This window comes from Ranitomeya variabilis, chromosome 2 (genome assembly GCF_051348905.1).
Source record: "Ranitomeya variabilis isolate aRanVar5 chromosome 2, aRanVar5.hap1, whole genome shotgun sequence".
In the NCBI taxonomy this organism is placed as follows: Eukaryota; Metazoa; Chordata; class Amphibia; order Anura; family Dendrobatidae; genus Ranitomeya; species Ranitomeya variabilis.
This window is the reverse complement of record NC_135233.1, coordinates 344942658-344962181: the sequence shown is the minus strand read 5'-3', so window position 1 is coordinate 344962181 and position 19524 is coordinate 344942658.

Genomic DNA, 19524 nt, shown 5'->3' with positions numbered 1-19524 from the left:
GTACCCGGAGCCGGGCCTCTAGTTCTCAGTCTCGGGGTTGTCACGGTGGCTAGACCCGGTCCGTGGCCCTGTCCGTCAGTGGGGGACGTCCGGTGCAATAAGCGGTGTTGTAACGGTGCAGGTCGCGGTAAATAATGAAGACACCAGGTTGCAGTCTCTTTACCTCTTTACTGAAGATGTTGGAGACCTCAGTCCAGAGCGCTGTTAACTGGGTTTTCAGAGACCGGCCGGTCCAACGACACATCAGGAGTTCTCCTCACAGGTGGGAATCAGTATCTACCTTCTAGCGCTGGGTGTTGTAGTTCTTCCCTGCTGAGCTCCCGGGATAGTCCTCACAACTGTTTCTTTCTGTCTCTACTGTTCTTTCTCCGTCCTCCAGGTGATATGGTAGGACGCACCCGTATGACGGGGTAGGCCTGGAGTTCTTCCGGGACTCTAGAGTCGCCCCTCTCCCACAGCTGCCTCCGTTGTCTGCTTAGGTGTTGAGTGAGACAGCCAACCTGTAATTAGCTGTCCTGCCGTGGTTTGCAATGTACTTAAAGTCTCTTACTTGCTCGGCGTTCCGGCCACCGATTGTTTGCGCCTCAGAAGGATGTTGCCTCGGTCTAACAGCAAGACCCCTTCTGGTATTTCTCCTTTTTCTGTATTCCCGTTGTTTACTGGTTAGTTCTGCTCTGAGGAGTCTGCCAGGATCCCCATCCCTGACAGGTCCTCTCACTAGCTCTTCCCAGCTACTTCTCCCTGTCTTCCTGTCCAACCCCCAGTTTTACCAGAGTTGTGAGGAGTGGCCTACTAGATAGGACCACCCCCCCTGGTGGCCGGAGTGTGAAGTGTGGTGTGAGTGTACCTGGTCAGAGAAACTCCTTTGGTGCAATCAGACGTACCACAGCTCCCCATAGTGGCGGAGCCACAGTACTGCAACAACCAGGACTCTGGGGTGCTGCAGATCCACAATCAGACCCTGATGAGACTATGTTGCCCCGCCACGAACGCTATACCACCGACCGACACAGTGACACAGACGAAGTTGCACACGAGCTCGAAGAGGAGGTAATAGATGACCCAGTTATTGACCCCGATTGGCAGCCATTGGGGGAACAGGGTGCAGGCGGCAGTAGTTCAGAAGCGGAGGTGGAGGAGGGGCCGCAGCAGGCATCAACATCGCAACAGGTTCCATCTGCCGGGCCCGTATCTGGCCCAAAACGCGTGTCAAAGCCAAAACCTGTTGGAGCACAGCGTTGCCATCCGGTTAAAGCTCAGTCTGCAATCCCTGAAAAGGGATCCGAGTCTAGGAAGAGTGCAGTCTGGCATTTTTTTAAACAACATCCAACTGATCAGCGCAAAGTCATCTGTCAAAAATGTTCAACTAGCTTAAGCAGAGGTCAGAATCTGAAAAGTCTAAATACTAGTTGCATGCATAGACACTTAACCACCATGCATTTTCAAGCCTGGACTAACTACCAAACGTCCCTCAAGGTTGTAGCACCCTCGGCCAATGAAGCTAGTCAGCAACGCAACATCCCTTCCGTCACTGTAAGGCCACCATTTTCCGCACCACCGGCAGTATCTGTGCAGGTTTCTTTGCCAGCCAAAAGCAGTCAGGGTCAGGGAATCACCAGTTTTGTAGGAGGAAATATTGCATCTAGGGCACCGGCGGAAACAATACCGTCTCCAACCGTCTCTCAGTCTACCATGTACACCGGCACACCCGAAAGTTCCACGATCTCCAGCTCTCCAGTCCAGCTCACCCTACATGAGACTCTGGTTAGAAAAAGGAAGTACTTATCCTCACATCCGCGTACACAGTGTTTTAACGCCCACATAGCTAGACTAATCTCGTTAGAGATGATGCCCTACCGGTTAGTTGAAAGCGAAGCTTTCAAAGCCCTGATGGAGTACGCTGAACCACGATACGAGCTACCCAGTCGACACTTTTTTCCAGAAAAGCCATCCCAGCCCTGCACCAGCATGTTAAACAGCGCATCGTCCATGCACTCAGGCAATCTGTGAGTACAAAGGTGCACCTGACTACAGATGCATGGACCAGTAGGCATGGCCAGGGACGTTATGTGTCCATCACGGCACACTGGGTGAATGTGGTGGATGCAGGGTCCACAGGCGACATCAATTTAGGGACAGTTGTGCCTAGCCCACGGTCTAGGAAACAGTTGGCTGTAGGCGTTCGCACCCCCTCCTCCTCCTCCTCCTCGTCCTCCTGCAGAAGCTACAGCTCTTCCACAGAACGCAGTCTGCCAACCACTCCATCGGCAGATGACACTGTTGCACACCAGTTGTCCCATTATGGGCCAGCTACTGCCAAGCGTCAGCAGGCTGTATTGGCTATGAAGTGCTTGGGCGACAACAGACACACCGCGGAAGTTCTGTCCGAGTTCTTGCAACAAGAAACGCAGTCGTGGCTGGGCACAGTAGATCTTGAGGCAGGCAAGGTAGTGAGTGATAACGGAAGGAATTTCATGGCTGCCATCTCCCTTTCCCAACTGAAACACATTCCTTGCCTGGCTCACACCTTAAACCTGGTGGTGCAGTGCTTATTGAAAACTTATCCTGGGTTCTCCGACCTGCTCCTCAAAGTGCGTGCACTTTGCTCACATATCCGACGTTCGCCTGTACACGCCAGCCGTATGCAGACCTATCAGCGGTCTTTGAACCTTCCCCAGCATCGCCTAATCATAGACGTTGCAACAAGGTGGAACTCAACACTGCACATGCTTCAGAGACTGTGCGAACAGAGGCGTGCTGTTATTTATTTGTGGGAGGATACACGGGCAGGCAGTAGGATGGCAGACATGGAGTTGTCAGGTGTGCAGTGGTCTAAGATACAAGACATGTGTCAAGTCCTTCAGTGTTTTGAGGAATGCACACGGCTGGTTAGTGCAGACAACGCCGTAATAAGCATGAGCATCCCCCTAATGCGTCTGCTGATGCAAAGTTTGACGCACATAAAGGAGCAGGCGTCTGCACCAGAGGAAGAGGAAAGCCTTGATGACAGTCAGCCATTGTCTGGTCAGGGCAGTGTACAGGACGAGGTAGCGGGCGAAGAGGAGGTGGAGGACGAGGAGGATGATGGGGATGAGTATATTTTTAATGCCGAACCTTTCCCGGGGGCACAGGAAATTGGTTGCGTGTCACGGCCGGGTTCTGGTTTTTTGAGGGACACAAGTGACGTAGATTTGCCTGCAACTGCCCCTCAACCAATCACAACCGGAGATTTGACAACTGGAACTTTGGCCCACATGGCGGATTATGCCTTACGTATCCTAAAAAGGGACACACGCATTACGAAAATGATGAACGATGACGATTACTGGTTGGCCTGCCTCCTTGATCCACGCTATAAAGGCAAATTGCAAAATATTATGCCACATGAGAACTTGGAACTAATATTAGCAACCAAACAATCAACTCTTGTTGACCGTTTGCTTCAGGCATTCCCAGCACACAGCGCACGTGATCGTTCTCACACGAGCTCCAGGGGGCAGCAGACTAGGAGTGTTAGGGGTGCACACATCAGAAGTGGCATTGGACAGAGGGGTTTTCTGACCAGGTTGTGGAGTGATTTTGCTATGACCGCAGACAGGACAGGTACTGCTGCATCAATTGAAAGTGACAGGAGACAACATTTGTCCAGTATGGTTACTAACTATTTTTCATCCCTTATCGATGTTCTCCCTCAACCGTCATTCCCATTTGATTACTGGGCCTCCAAATTAGACACCTGGCCAGAATTGGCAGAATATGCATTGCAGGAGCTTGCTTGCCCGGCAGCAAGTGTCCTATCAGAAAGAGTATTCAGTGCTGCAGGTTCAATATTAACCGAAAAAAGGACTCGTCTGGCTACCCAAAATGTTGACGATCTAACATTCATTAAAATGAACCACAACTGGATTTCGAAATCTTTTGCCCCACCTTGCCCGGCCGACACCTAGCTTTCCTATGAAAAGCTCTTGCCTGTGAATTACTTTTCTAATGTCTAATTTGCTGCAGCTGATTGTACAGCATACGACATGTTTACACCTCCCTAAATGGCCAAACTCCCCACACGGGGCCGTGGTATCGCGACTTGGCGCAAGCACCCGTGAGACTGCTGTTTGTCTGAAGAGGTGGGTGTGCTCGCTTTTGGTTGACGGCATTGCTACTGGGTCCCTCATAGTACAATGTAGTGTCTCTGGCGGTGGTGGTGCGCACCCAACGTCAGACACACCGTTGTAACATGAGGGGCCCTGGGGCGGTCCCGCCGGCCTCTAGAGAGTTCCCCCCTACCCCAGCTCAAAATGTGCTCTACCACATGCAAAATTATGTCGCACAGCTCCACCAATCTTAAGTCTATTCACTGACATCATTCAATGTCTGGCACTGACAATACAAATTTGTAGACATCTATGATGCAACTTAAAGTAGTCTGTGTCTGTGTCCTATATTGGCACCATTAAATAGTTACTGCCAAATTACTATGTCAGAAACTCAGCAGATGAGCCCACCCCTGTACCTAAGTATGCCACCTTTTTTTTTGTTTTGGTTGTTTTGCGAGACATTAACATCTATTTATATTTTGGGAGTACTGGGACAGACACTCCTTGCACTACTCCTCCACTCACCACCAAGCTGCCCGTGTATCCATGTAACCGCTGTAAAACTGCCATGAGCCTATTGTTTGTTATTTTAGGCCTTTGAAGCCTGTCTGCGGTCCCTCCTTCCACTAGTCCTCCACTGACCAGACCACTGCTGCCCGTGTACCCCTGGAACCAATTATAAAGTGCCTACAGCCAGCCCATTTTTTTATGTTAGGCCTTTGAAGCCTGTCTGCGGTCCCTCCTTCCACTAGTCCTCCACTGACCAGACCACTGCTGCCCGTGTACCCCTGGAACCAATTATAAAGTGCCTACAGCCAGCCCATTTTTTTATGTTAGGCCTTTGAAGCCTGTCTGCGGTCCCTCCTTCCACTAGTCCTCCACTGACCAGACCACTGCTGCCCGTGTACCCCTGGAACCAATTATAAAGTGCCTACAGCCAGCCCATTTTTTTATGTTAGGCCTTTGAAGCCTGTCTGCGGTCCCTCCTTCCACTAGTCCTCCACTGGCCAGACCACTGCTGCCCGTGTACCCCTGGAACCAATTATAAAGTGCCTACAGCCAGCCCATTTTTTTATGTTAGGCCTTTGAAGCCTGTCTGCGGTCCCTCCTTCCACTAGTCCTCCACTGACCAGACCACTGCTGCCCGTGTACCCCTGGAACCAATTATAAAGTGCCTACAGCCAGCCCATTTTTTTATGTTAGGCCTTTGAAGCCTGTCTGCGGTCCCTCCTTCCACTAGTCCTCCACTGGCCAGACCACTGCTGCCCGTGTACCCCTGGAACCAATTATAAAGTGCCTACAGCCAGCCCATTTTTTTATGTTAGGCCTTTGAAGCCTGTCTGCGGTCCCTCCTTCCACTAGTCCTCCACTGGCCAGACCACTGCTGCCCGTGTACCCCTGGAACCAATTATAAAGTGCCTACAGCCAGCCCATTTTCTTATGTTAGGCCTTTGAAGCCTGTCTGCGGTCCCTACTTTAAATACTCCTCCACTGACCACCAAGCTGCCTGCCCGTGTATCCATGTAACCGCTGTAAAACTGCCATGAGCCTATTGTTTGTTATGTTAGGCCTTTGATAGCCTGTCTGCGGTCCCTACTTTAAATACTCCTCCACTCACCACCAAGCTGCCTGCCCGTCTATCCATGTAACCGCTGTAAAACTGCAATGAGCCTATTGTTTGTTATTTTAGGCCTTTGATAGCCTGTCTGCGGCCCCTACTTGCAATACTCCTCCACTGACCACAATGCTGCCTGGAGTGCCTGCCTGTGTATCCATGTAACCGATGTAAAACTGCCATGACTGCCTACTGTTTGTTATTTTAGGCCTTTGATAGCCTGTCTGCGGCCCCTACTTGCAATACTCCTCCACTGACCACAATGCTGCCTGGAGTGCCTGCCTGTGTATCCATGTAACCGATGTAAAACTGCCATGACTGCCTACTGTTTGTTATTTTAGGCCTTTGATAGCCTGTCTGCGGCCCCTACTTGCAATACTCCTCCACTGACCACAATGCTGCCTGGAGTGCCTGCCTGTGTATCCATGTAACCGATGTAAAACTGCCATGACTGCCTACTGTTTGTTATTTTAGGCCTTTGATAGCCTGTCTGCGGCCCCTACTTGCAATACTCCTCCACTGACCACAATGCTGCCTGGAGTGCCTGCCTGTGTATCCATGTAACCGATGTAAAACTGCCATGACTGCCTACTGTTTGTTATTTTAGGCCTTTGATAGCCTGTCTGCAGCCCCTACTTGCAATACTCCTCCACTGACCACACCAATGCTGCCCGTGTACCCCTGGAACCTATTTAAAAGTTCATAGAGCCTAGTTATATATTTTATTTACTATTAATAAGGCCATGATGGACTACGCTGTACCACGCTACAAGCTAACCAGTCGACACTTCTTTTGCGAGAAAAGCCATCCCAACCCTCCACCAGCATGTAGAAGACCGCATTGTCCATGCACTCTGGCAATCTGTGAGTACAAAGGTGCACCTGACAACAGACGCATGGACCTGTAGGCATGGCCACGGAAGATTACGTGTCCATTACGGCGCAATGGGTTAATGTGGTGGATGCATGGTCCACAGGGGACAGCCTACTAAGTCTGTCTGCAGTCCCTAATTCAAATTGTCCTCCACTGTCTAAATCGGAGCTTCCACCTTCTGGCTTTCGGCCTATAGTATCAGAAATTAAACTGCATTTGGCCTTCAACTTTGGTTAGGGCCTACTAACGGCTTCTGCCCCTCCCTGGTGTTGCCCTCAACTAAATAAAGCTGAGCTTCAACCTTCTGCTCCAAATTACCATTTTAAAAAATGCAATAGGCTTTTCCGGCCTACTAAAGGTGTCTGTCTGTGTGCCCCTGCCTGGTGTTGTCCTCAACTAAATAAAGCTGAGCTTCAACCTTCTGCTCCAAATTACCATTTTAAAAAATGCAATAGGCTTTTCCGGCCTACTAAAGGTGTCTGTCTGTGTGCCCCTGCCTGGTGTTGTCCTCAACTAAATAAAGCTGAGCTTCAACCTTCTGCTCCAAATTACCATTTTAAAAAATGCAATAGGCTTTTCCGGCCTACTAAAGGTGTCTGTCTGTGTGCCCCTGCCTGGTGTTGTCCTCAACTAAATAAAGCTGAGCTTCAACCTTCCGGCTCTCATTAAGTGGTTTTAAAAAAAAAAAATGGTGGTTAGGGCCTACTAACGGCTTCTGCCCCTCCCTGGTGTTGCCCTCAACTAAATAAAGCTGAGCTTCAACCTTCTGCTCCAAATTACCATTTTAAAAAATGCAATAGGCTTTTCCGGCCTACTAAAGGTGTCTGTCTGTGTGCCCCTGCCTGGTGTTGTCCTCAACTAAATAAAGCTGAGCTTCAACCTTCTGCTCCAAATTACCATTTTAAAAAATGCAATAGGCTTTTCCGGCCTACTAAAGGTGTCTGTCTGTGTGCCCCTGCCTGGTGTTGCCCTCAACTAAATAAAGCTGAGCTTCAACCTTCTGCTCCAAATTACCATTTTAAAAAATGCAATAGGCTTTTCCGGCCTACTAAAGGTGTCTGTCTGTGTGCCCCTGCCTGGTGTTGTCCTCAACTAAAAAAAGCTGAGCTTCAACCTTCTGCTCCAAATTACCATTTTAAAAAATGCAATAGGCTTTTCCGGCCTACTAAAGGTGTCTGTCTCTGTGCCCCTGCCTGGTGTTGTCCTCAACTAAATAAAGCTGAGCTTCAACCTTCTGCTCCAAATTACCATTTTAAAAAATGCAATAGGCTTTTCCGGCCTACTAAAGGTGTCTGTCTGTGTGCCCCTGCCTGGTGTTGTCCTCAACTAAATAAAGCTGAGCTTCAACCTTCTGCTCCAAATTACCATTTTAAAAAATGCAATAGGCTTTTCCGGCCTACTAAAGGTGTCTGTCTGTGTGCCCCTGCCTGGTGTTGTCCTCAACTAAATAAAGCTGAGCTTCAACCTTCCGGCTCTCATTAAGTGGTTTTAAAAAAAAAAAATGGTGGTTAGGGCCTACTAACGGCTTCTGCCCCTCCCTGGTGTTGCCCTCAACTAAATAAAGCTGAGCTTCAACCTTCTGCTCCAAATTACCATTTTAAAAAATGCAATAGGCTTTTCCGGCCTACTAAAGGTGTCTGTCTGTGTGCCCCTGCCTGGTGTTGTCCTCAACTAAATAAAGCTGAGCTTCAACCTTCTGCTCCAAATTACCATTTTAAAAAATGCAATAGGCTTTTCCGGCCTACTAAAGGTGTCTGTCTGTGTGCCCCTGCCTGGTGTTGCCCTCAACTAAATAAAGCTGAGCTTCAACCTTCTGCTCCAAATTACCATTTTAAAAAATGCAATAGGCTTTTCCGGCCTACTAAAGGTGTCTGTCTGTGTGCCCCTGCCTGGTGTTGTCCTCAACTAAATAAAGCTGAGCTTCAACCTTCTGCTCCAAATTACCATTTTAAAAAATGCAATAGGCTTTTCCGGCCTACTAAAGGTGTCTGTCTGTGTGCCCCTGCCTGGTGTTGTCCTCAACTAAATAAAGCTGAGCTTCAACCTTCCGGCTCTCATTAAGTGGTTTAAAAAAAAAAAATGGTGGTTAGGGCCTACTAACGGCTTCTGCCCCTCCCTGGTGTTGCCCTCAACTAAATAAAGCTGAGCTTCAACCTTCTGCTCCAAATTACCATTTTAAAAAATGCAATAGGCTTTTCCGGCCTACTAAAGGTGTCTGTCTGTGTGCCCCTGCCTGGTGTTGTCCTCAACTAAATAAAGCTGAGCTTCAACCTTCTGCTCCAAATTACCATTTTAAAAAATGCAATAGGCTTTTCCGGCCTACTAAAGGTGTCTGTCTGTGTGCCCCTGCCTGGTGTTGTCCTCAACTAAATAAAGCTGAGCTTCAACCTTCTGCTCCAAATTACCATTTTAAAAAATGCAATAGGCTTTTCCGGCCTACTAAAGGTGTCTGTCTGTGTGCCCCTGCCTGGTGTTGTCCTCAACTAAATAAAGCTGAGCTTCAACCTTCCGGCTCTCATTAAGTGGTTTTAAAAAAAAAAAATGGTGGTTAGGGCCTACTAACGGCTTCTGCCCCTCCCTGGTGTTGCCCTCAACTAAATAAAGCTGAGCTTCAACCTTCTGCTCCAAATTACCATTTTAAAAAATGCAATAGGCTTTTCCGGCCTACTAAAGGTGTCTGTCTGTGTGCCCCTGCCTGGTGTTGCCCTCAACTAAATAAAGCTGAGCTTCAACCTTCTGCTCCAAATTACCATTTTAAAAAATGCAATAGGCTTTTCCGGCCTACTAAAGGTGTCTGCCCCTCCCTGGTGTTGTCCTCAACTGAAGAAAGCTGAGCTTCCACATTCTGGCTTTCGCCCTATACTATCAGATATTAAACTGCATTTGGCCTACTAGTGTGGTTAGGCCCTTGAAACAGTGTCTGCTGCTCTTGGGTTTGCTACTCCACTGAACAAAGCAATGCCGCCTGTTTAGTCCTGTTACCAATTTTGAACTGCATGTAGCCTACTTTATTCTTTGGCCCTATATCTGTTTCCTCCTCATCCTGCCCATTGCCCAGCCACTGCTAAATGAGTCTGCTGGTACATTGACCTAGACCACTACATTCCCCTTGTACTCTACACAGCCAGAATCTGACCCTGCTGAAAGTAAGGTTCCCCTTCCCGCATGTTATACCACCTTACACAGGGACAAAGAGGAAGGTGCAGATGAAAGTGCAGGTTCCTTCATCAGGTTGGGGGGCATACTCGTTGGCGACGTCACTGGCACAGGGCCCCTCAGAGTACGCAAAAGTGTCGCTGCTGGTGGGAGGCGCCCCCGCCATGCAAACACACCGCCGTACTTTGAGGGGCCCTGTGCCAGTGGCAATGCGAACGAGTGGGCCCCCCCCTGCTTGCTCAGGATCACAGCACTTGCAACGTTTAAATACTTACCTTTCCCTGCAACACCGCCGTGACGTAGTCCGCATTTCCTGGGCCCACGAAAAACTTGAGCCAGCCCTACTCCCCCCACAACTTTCCCCCAATTCCCTATGCCCAACTATTATTATACAGTTAATTAAGATTGGCAAGCTTCAGAAACAAGAATGGATGTTTTTGGCATTAAAATGGGCACTGTAGGTGTTTTCCTGGCCTCCACTCACTGCCGACTATGCTTCCCCATTGACTTGCATTGGGTTTCGTGTTTCGGTCGATCCCCGACTTTTAGCGATAATCGGCCGACTGCACTCGACTCGACTCTGGACAAAATCGGGTTTCCCAAAACCCTACTCGATCTTAAAAAAATGAAAGTCGCTCAACCCTAATGGCTAGTATTCTATTATTAAATCCTGATAGATAATATAATATAAACTCCGTTTTATTGACTCAATATTCCTAGGGGGCAGACCCTAGACTCCAACATATCAAATGTACAGCAATAGAACCCCCATTGTCTTTAGGTTCATTTGAATTTACATCACAAGAAACAACTGTAGCTTTATGGCCGTCAGGGATATAGTGACATCACCGGCTCAGTCGCATATTGGCTCTATAATGACGCATGCGCAGCTATATCTAACTTTAAAAACCTGGCGGTTGCTGGGGATATGGTGACGCAACCAGCTGGTTTACCGGCTTCTAACGACGCGTGCGCAGTTATATCTAACTTTGAAAGCCTGGTGGCTGTTTGAGATACTGCGACGCCACCAGAAGGTGGGCGTGTACCGGCCCCTGAAGCGCCGCATGCGCAGTAGCAAGCAACTTGGGGGCCTGAACCGGAAATGTGTCCCGACGGCCTCTTGTGCTGGAGCTGGACCGGACATGCGCAGTAGAAGGGTGATCCGGATACCGGAAGTACATACGCAAAGAGAATGGCGGTATGTAATCCACAGTGCCAAATAATGGCGCCGGTATACACATACAACATGTGTTTAACGGAAATGAGGTAGGACGCTGAACAATTAATCATATGAGCAGGAAATTATTTAAGGGGATTTACTTCCGTCCGTCGTCTCACCTTACCATAGTCCATACCCGAAATCAGGTGCACTGGACACATAGGAACCACCTCCCGACGGAGGGGCTCTAGCTTTAAAATAGAATATCCCACAATTTATATCTATATGTTCCCCTGATGAGTCTCCCTGATGGGAGAGGAAACGCGTAGGGAAGTTTACCTAGTTTGTGGTGGGTACAATTATTGAGCCTGACTTGGGGACTGCCCTTGTCAGGGCGGGAGCAACACAGGGGCACGACCGGGGTAGGATAGTAAACATTTCCCTTCCCCTGTGTACAAATGAAAGCTCCTGATAAGAGAGAACAAAAAGCGACTGATTTGGTGAGATAAAACCATTTTTTACTCAGCACTGGTATTTTGAGCACTGTTTGCACTTTATCACATTTATCGTCCATAAAACGTTTTTTATATTATTACCATTAAAGGCTATGTTTTATTTATATATAGGAGATTCCCCTGGCTATCTTGATTAAATTATCACCAGTGCAATACAAGGAAATCCTGAAAACATGACCTGTTGGCGGCCCTCGAGGAATGCAGTTTGACACCTCTGCTCTAGATGGTAAAATAAACCTCTATACTATAGTATTGCCCTGTGCAAGTGCCCTAGAAAACAGTGCCCACATTTTGCCCCCTATAAAGTAATAATGCCCTGTGTGTCCTTTTGACAGGCACATTAACCTGAGTTCCCCTACAACAATAAGTGCCCACTTTACATTTAATAATGTCCCGAGTCTCCCCCCTACAGCTCCCCTATACACAGTATGATGCTCTCTTATACACAGTATAATGCACCCTCACTGTATAGTACCATTCACACAGTATGCTGACCCTTTAATAACTCCCAAACGTTTTGATGGCTCGAACACTGTATGATGACCCACTCACTATTCTCCATACTATATGATGGTCCGCTAGATAGCCTCCATATAGTATAATGCACCAGATAGTCCTCAATATAGTATAATGTACTCCCCATAGGTCTCTATATAGTATAATGTACTCCCCATAGGGCCCCATATAGTCTAATGCACTCTTCCAGCATTTTTTCCTCCTCATTTAAGCATGCCATCATACACTCATTACTTTAAAAACCATCCCTTGATCAAAACTGTGCCGCAAATTATAGACCTGTCTCTAATCTTCCCTTCATCTCTAAACTCCTCAAACGCCTGGTCCACTCCCGTCTTATCCGCTATCTCTCAGATAACTCTCTTCGCGACCCTCTTCAATCTGGTTTCCGCTCTTTACACTCTACTGAAACTGCTCTCACTAAAGTCTCTAATGATCTACTAACAGCTAAATCTAATGGTCACTACTCCATGCTAATTCTCTTGGATCTCTCAGCATTCGATACTGTGGATCATCAGCTCCTCTTCACCATGCTCCGCTACATCGGCCTCAAGGACACTGTTCTCTCCTGATTCTCCTATCTCTCCGACCACTCCTTCACTGTATCTTTTGCTGGTTCCTCCTTCTCTCACCTGCCCCTTTCTGTTGGGGTTCCTCAGGGATCAGTCCTAGGCCCCCTTCTCTTCTCTTTGTATACTGCCCCTATTGGACAATCAGTAGATTTGGTTTCCAGTACCTTCTTTATGCTGATGACACCCAATTATACACTTCTTCTCCTGATATCACACCTGCCTTTTTAGAAAACACCAGTGATTGTCTTACCGCTGTCTCTAACATCATGTCCTCCCTCTATCTGAAACTGAACCTGTCAAAAACTGAACTCCTCGTGTTCTCTCCCTCTACTAACCTACCTTCGCCTGACATTGCCATCTCCGTGTGTGGTTCCACCATTACTCCCAAGCAACATGCCCGCTGCCTTGGGGTCATCCTTGATTCCGAGCTTTCATTCACCCCCCACATCCAATCATTGGCTCGCTCTTCTTATCTGCATCTCAAAAACATTTCTAGAATTCGCCCTTTTCTTACTTTCGACAATGAAAAAACTCTTACTGTTTCACTCATTCATTCTCGTCTGGACTATTGTAACTCTCTCTTAATTGACCTCCCTCTTACCAAACTCTCCCCGCTCCAATCTGTCCTGAATGCTGCTGCCAGGATTATATTCCTCACCAACCGCTACACCGATGCCTCTACCCTGTTCAAGTCATTACACTGGTTTCCCATCCACTCAAGAATCCAGTACAAAACTTATTACTCTCATCCACAAAGCACTCCGTGGTTCAGCACCACCCTACATCTCCTCCCTGGTCTCAGCCTAGCACCCTACCCGTGCTCTCCGTTCTGCTAATGACCTGAGGTTAGCATCCTCAATAATCAGAACCTCCCACTCCCGTCTCCAAGACTTTTCACGTGCTTTGCCTATTATTTGGAATGCACTACCCAGGTAAATAAGATTAATCCCCACAGTTTTAAGTGTGCCCTGTTCAGACTGGCCTACCGCCTCAACGCATTAACCTAACTATCCCTGTGTGGCCCATTAACGAAAAACAAAAAAAAAACATTAAACCTTAATCAGGTTCCTCGCATCATGTTCTCATATATTTCATTTCATATTTAATAGCCCTCTGTGTCTGTACTGCTACATACTTAGGCCGTTAACTGGTTCATGCAGCTTTACATGAACACCCGATCCTTACACTATGGCTTGTCCGAACAACAAAAGCAATTGTTTCCATCCACCTCTCGTGTCTCCCTTTTTCCTATAGATTGTAAGCTTGCGAGCAGGGCCCTCACTCCTATTGGTATCTATTTTGAACTGTGATTTCTGTTATGCTGTAATGTCTAATGTCTGTACAAATCCCATCTATACTTTGTAAAGCGCTGCAGAATATGTTGGCGCTATATAAATGAAATTATTATTATTATGATTATAATGCACTCCCCATAGGCAGACTCTATATAGTATAATGCACTCCCCATAGGCAAACTATATAGTAGAATTCATTCCCCATAGGCAGACTCTATATTGCATAATGCACTCCCCATAGGCAGACTCTATATAATATACAGTACCCCCATAAAAAAAAAATACAATACTCATCTCTCCTTGTTCCCTCGCTGCTCCAAGCACCTGCACATCTCAGGACAGCAGGCGCCAAGTAATGACGTCATCGTGGCCTCTGTCAGTGTCTGCATCAGTGACGTCAGACACTGAGAGGGGGAATGATGGGTGAGGTATCGTAACGCTCCCATTCTCGTCAATTCAATCAACTGTATCGGCATCTAGCCGATATAGTTGAACTTGCAATGGTGGATGGGGGCACTGCTAGAAACACCCCCCCACTGCACAGGGGCCCCAGAACGGCCGTGTAGCAGTGCATGGAGATTGATTCTCCCTTCGTGTAACTGAATGGGTGCTGTGCGTGCCGATACAGTTACAGTAGCGTAGCTCTAGGTGGGCCCCCTCAGAGCGCTGGTCTCGGGATGGCTTCCCCCTCTGCCCCCATAGCTATGCTACTGCCATACAGTATATAATGACGCCATATATTGCCACATACAGTGTATAATGGCCCCATATATTGCTCCATACAGTATATCATGGCCCCATATATTGCTCTATACAGTATATAATAGCCCCATATATTGCTCCATACAGTACATAATGGCTCCCCATATTTCCATACAGTATATAATGGCCCCATATATTGCTCCATACAGTATATAATGGACCCATATATTGCTCTATACAGTATTTAATGGTCCCATAAATTGCTCCATACAGTATATAATGGGCCCCATATATTGCTCCATACAGTATATAATGGGTCACATATATTGCTCCATACAGTATTTAATGGGCCACGTATATTGCTCCTTACAGTATAAAATGGGCCCCAAATATTGCTCAATACAGTATATAATGGGCCCCATACATTTCTCCATACAATATATAATGGCCCCATATATTGCACAATACAGTATATAATGGCCCCATATATTGCTCAATACAGTATATAGTGGGTCCCATATATTTCTCTATACAGTATATAATGGTCCCATATATTGCTCCATACAGTATATAATGGTCCTTATATATTGCTCCATACATTATATAATGGGCCCCATATATTGCTCCATACAGTATATAATAGCCTCATCTGTTGCTCTATACAGTATATAATGGTCCCATATATTGCTCCATACAGTATATAATGGCCCCATATATTGCTCTATACAGTAAATGATGGCTCCATATATTGCTCTATACAGTATATAATGGCTCCATATATTGCTCAATACAGTATATAATAGCCCCATATATTGCTCCATACAGTACATAATGGCCCCCCATATTTCCATACAGTATATAATGGCCCAATATTGCGCCATACAGTATATAATGGACCCATATATTGCTCTATACAGTAAATGATGGCTCCATATATTGCTCTATACAGTATATAATGGCTCCATATATTGCTCCATACAGTATATAATGGCCCCATATATTGCTCTTTACAGTTAATAATGGCTCATATATTGCTATATACAGTATATAATGGTCCCATATATTGCTCCATACAGTATATAATGGCCTCATATATTGCTCTATACAGTAAATTATGGCTCCATATATTGCTCTATACAGTATATAATGGCTCCATATATTGCTCAATACAGTATATAATGGGCCCCATATATTGCTCCATACAGTATATAATGGCCCCATATATTGCACCATACATTATATAATAGCCTCATCTGTTGCTCTATACAGTATATAATGGCCCCATATATTGCTCCATACAGAATATAATGGATCCCATATATTGCTCCATACAGTATATAATGGCCCCATACGTATATTTCTCTTTACAGTATATATTGGCTAATATATTGCTACATACAGTATATAATAGCTCCATATATTGCTCCTTACAGTATATAATAGCCTCATATATTGCTCCATACAGTATATAATGGCCCCATATATTGCTCCATACAGTATATAATGGCCCCATATATTGCTCCATACAGAATATAATGGATCCCATATATTGCTTCATACAGTATATAATGGCCCCATATATTGCTCCATACAGTATATAATGGCACCATATATTGCTCCGTATAGTATATAATGGCCCCATATATTGCTCCATACAGTATATAATGGCTCCATATATTGCTCCATACAGTATATAATGGCCCCATATATTGCTCCATACAGTATATAATGGCCCCATATATTGCTCCATACAGTATATAATGGCATCATATATTGCTCCATACAGTATATAATGGTCCCATATATTGCTCCATACTGTATATAATGGCCCCATATATTGCTCCATACAGTGTATAATGGCCCCATATATTGCTCCATACAGTATATAATGGCTCCATATATTGCTCAATACAGTATATAATGGGCCCCATATATTGCTCCATACAGTATATAATGGTCCCATATATTGCTCCATACAGTATATAATGGCCTCATATATTGCTCTATACAGTAAATTATGGCTCTGTATACTGCTCTATACAGTATATAATGGCTCCATATATTGCGCAATACAGTATATAAAGGGCCCCATATATTGCTCCATACAGTATATAATGGCCCCATATATTGCACCATACATTATATAATGGGCCCCATATATTGCTCCATACAGAATATAATAGCCTCATCTGTTGCTCTATACAGTATATAATGGTCCCATATATTGCTCCATACAGTATATAATGTCCCATATATTGCTCCATACAGAATATAATGGATCCCATATATTGCTCCATACAGTATATAATGGCCCCATACGTATATTTCTCCTTACAGTATATAATGGCTCATATATTGCTCCATACAGTATATAATAGCTCCATATATTGCTCCATACAGTATATAATGGCCCCATATATTGCTCCTTACAGTATATAATAGCCTAATATATTGCTCCATACAGTATATAATGGCCCCTATATTGCTCCATACAGTATATAATGGCCCCATATATTGCTCCATACAGAATATAATGGATTCCATATATTGTTCCATACAGTATATAATGGCCCCATATATTGCTCCATACAGTATATAATGGCTCCATATATTGCTCCGTATAGTATATAATGGCCCCATATATTGCTCCATACAGTATATAATGGCTCCATATATTGCTCCATACAGTATATAATGGCCCCATATATTGCTCCATACAGTATATAATGGCCCCATATATTGCTCCATACAGTATATAATGGCCCCATATATTGCTCCATACAGAATATAATGGATCCCATATATTGCTTCATACAGTATATAATGGCCCCATATATTGCTCCATACAGTATATAATGGCCCCATATATTGTTCCGTATAGTATATAATGGCCCCATATATTGCTCCATACAGTATATAATGGCTCCATATATTGCTCCATACAGTATATATTGGCCCCATATATTGCTCCATACAGTATATAATGGCCCATATATTGCTCCATACAGTATATAATGGCCCAATATATTGCTCTATACAGTATATAATGGCCCCATTTATTGCTCCATACAGAATATAATGGCCTCTTATATTGCTCCATACAGTATATAATGGTCCCATATATTGCTCCTTACAGTATATAATAGCCTCATATATTGCTCCATACAGTATATAATGGTCCAATATATTGCTCCATACAGTATATAATGGCCTCATATATTGCTCCATACAGTATATAATGGCCCCATATATTGCTCCTTACAGTATATAATGGCCCCATATATTGCTCTATACAGTATATAATGGCCCCATTTATTGCTCCATACAGAATATAATGGCCTCATATATTGCTCCATACAGTATATAATGGTCCCATATATTGCTCCTTACAGTATATAATAGCCTCATATATTGCTCCATACAGTATATAATGGTCCCATATATTGCTCCATACAGTATATAATGGCCTCATATATTGCTCCATACAGTATATAATGGCCCCATATATTGCTCCTTACAGTATATAATGGCCCCATATATTGCTCCTTACAGTATATAATAGCCTCATATATTGCTCCATACAGTATATAATAGCCTCATATATTGCTCTATACAGTATATAATGGTCCCATATATTGCTCCATACAGTATATAATGGCCCCATATATTGCTCCATACAGAATATAATGGCCCCATATATTTCTCCATACAGTATATAATGGCCCCATATTACTCCATACAGTATATAATAGCCCCATATTACTCCATACAGTATATAATGGCCCCATATATTGCTCCATACAGTATATAATGGCCCCATATATTGCTCCTTACAGTATATAATAGCCTCACATTTTGCTCCATACAGTATATAATAGCCTCATATATTGCTCCATACAGTATATAATGGCTTCATATATTGCTTCATGCAGTATATAAGGCCCCATATATTGCTCCTTACAGTATATAATGGCATCATATATTGCTCCATACAGTATATAATGGTCCCATATATTGCTCCATACAGTATATAATGGCCCCATATATTGCTCCATACAGTGTATAATGGCCTCATACATTACTCCATCTCTATATATAAAAACGAGTGTATCTGTGTGTATATCGACGATGATGTCATAATGGTTGCCATGGCAATGATGTCATAAAGGTTGCCATGGCGAAGATGATGTCATAATGGTTGCCATGGCGATGATTATGTCATAATAGGTTGCAATGGTGACGGTTATGTCATAATGGTTGCCATGGTGTTGATGATGTCATAATAGGTTGCCATGGCGATGATGTCAGAATGGTTGCCATGGAGAAGCTCATGTTTATAATGGGTATATGGTGTAATGAATGGAAACAGAGGCACAGAAGTTCACATTCGTTTTTATTAAAGTTTAATGTGGAACCTCGGGACCACGGTCCAGGGGGCTCCGAAGGGGGCATGACTACGTGAGCCCCAGACACCCGTAGTATGGCCACTCGAACAGGGTCAGAATGGAATGGCTGGGGGACACGGGTGCTACCTTCAGTTAGACCCTGGACTCGTGGCAGCTGTCCCAGCGGAACAAACGGACAAGCAGGGTTAACAGAAGACGTGGTGCTAACCAGGTGATACCGGGTGTACGGGTAGAAGCTGGTTCCAGCGGTACTGACGTTGTCCTGAGGTTCAGGTGACGAGACAGAACTGGAGTAGCAAGTTGGAGATCATCCAGGAAAGCCAGGTAACAGGTAGCAGATAGTCTGTGGAGACAAACAGTGTAAGCGGAGCACTGGCAGAACTTTAGAAACAGAAGCACATGGTAGCAGGAACAGGAAGTTAGCAGCTGAGGATACTTGTTGCTCTGGCGCCCTCCCTATGGTGGAGGGACTAGAAATAGTAATCATTCACAGAAGCCCATAATGTCCCCAGCGGTGAGCAGCGCCTCTCGTTCGTCCAGGGCCCAGCACTTGCACCGGGTGGTGATGTTGGCCATGGATGCCATGCAGGAAGATGGTGGCTTCCTGCACAACCTTAAATTTT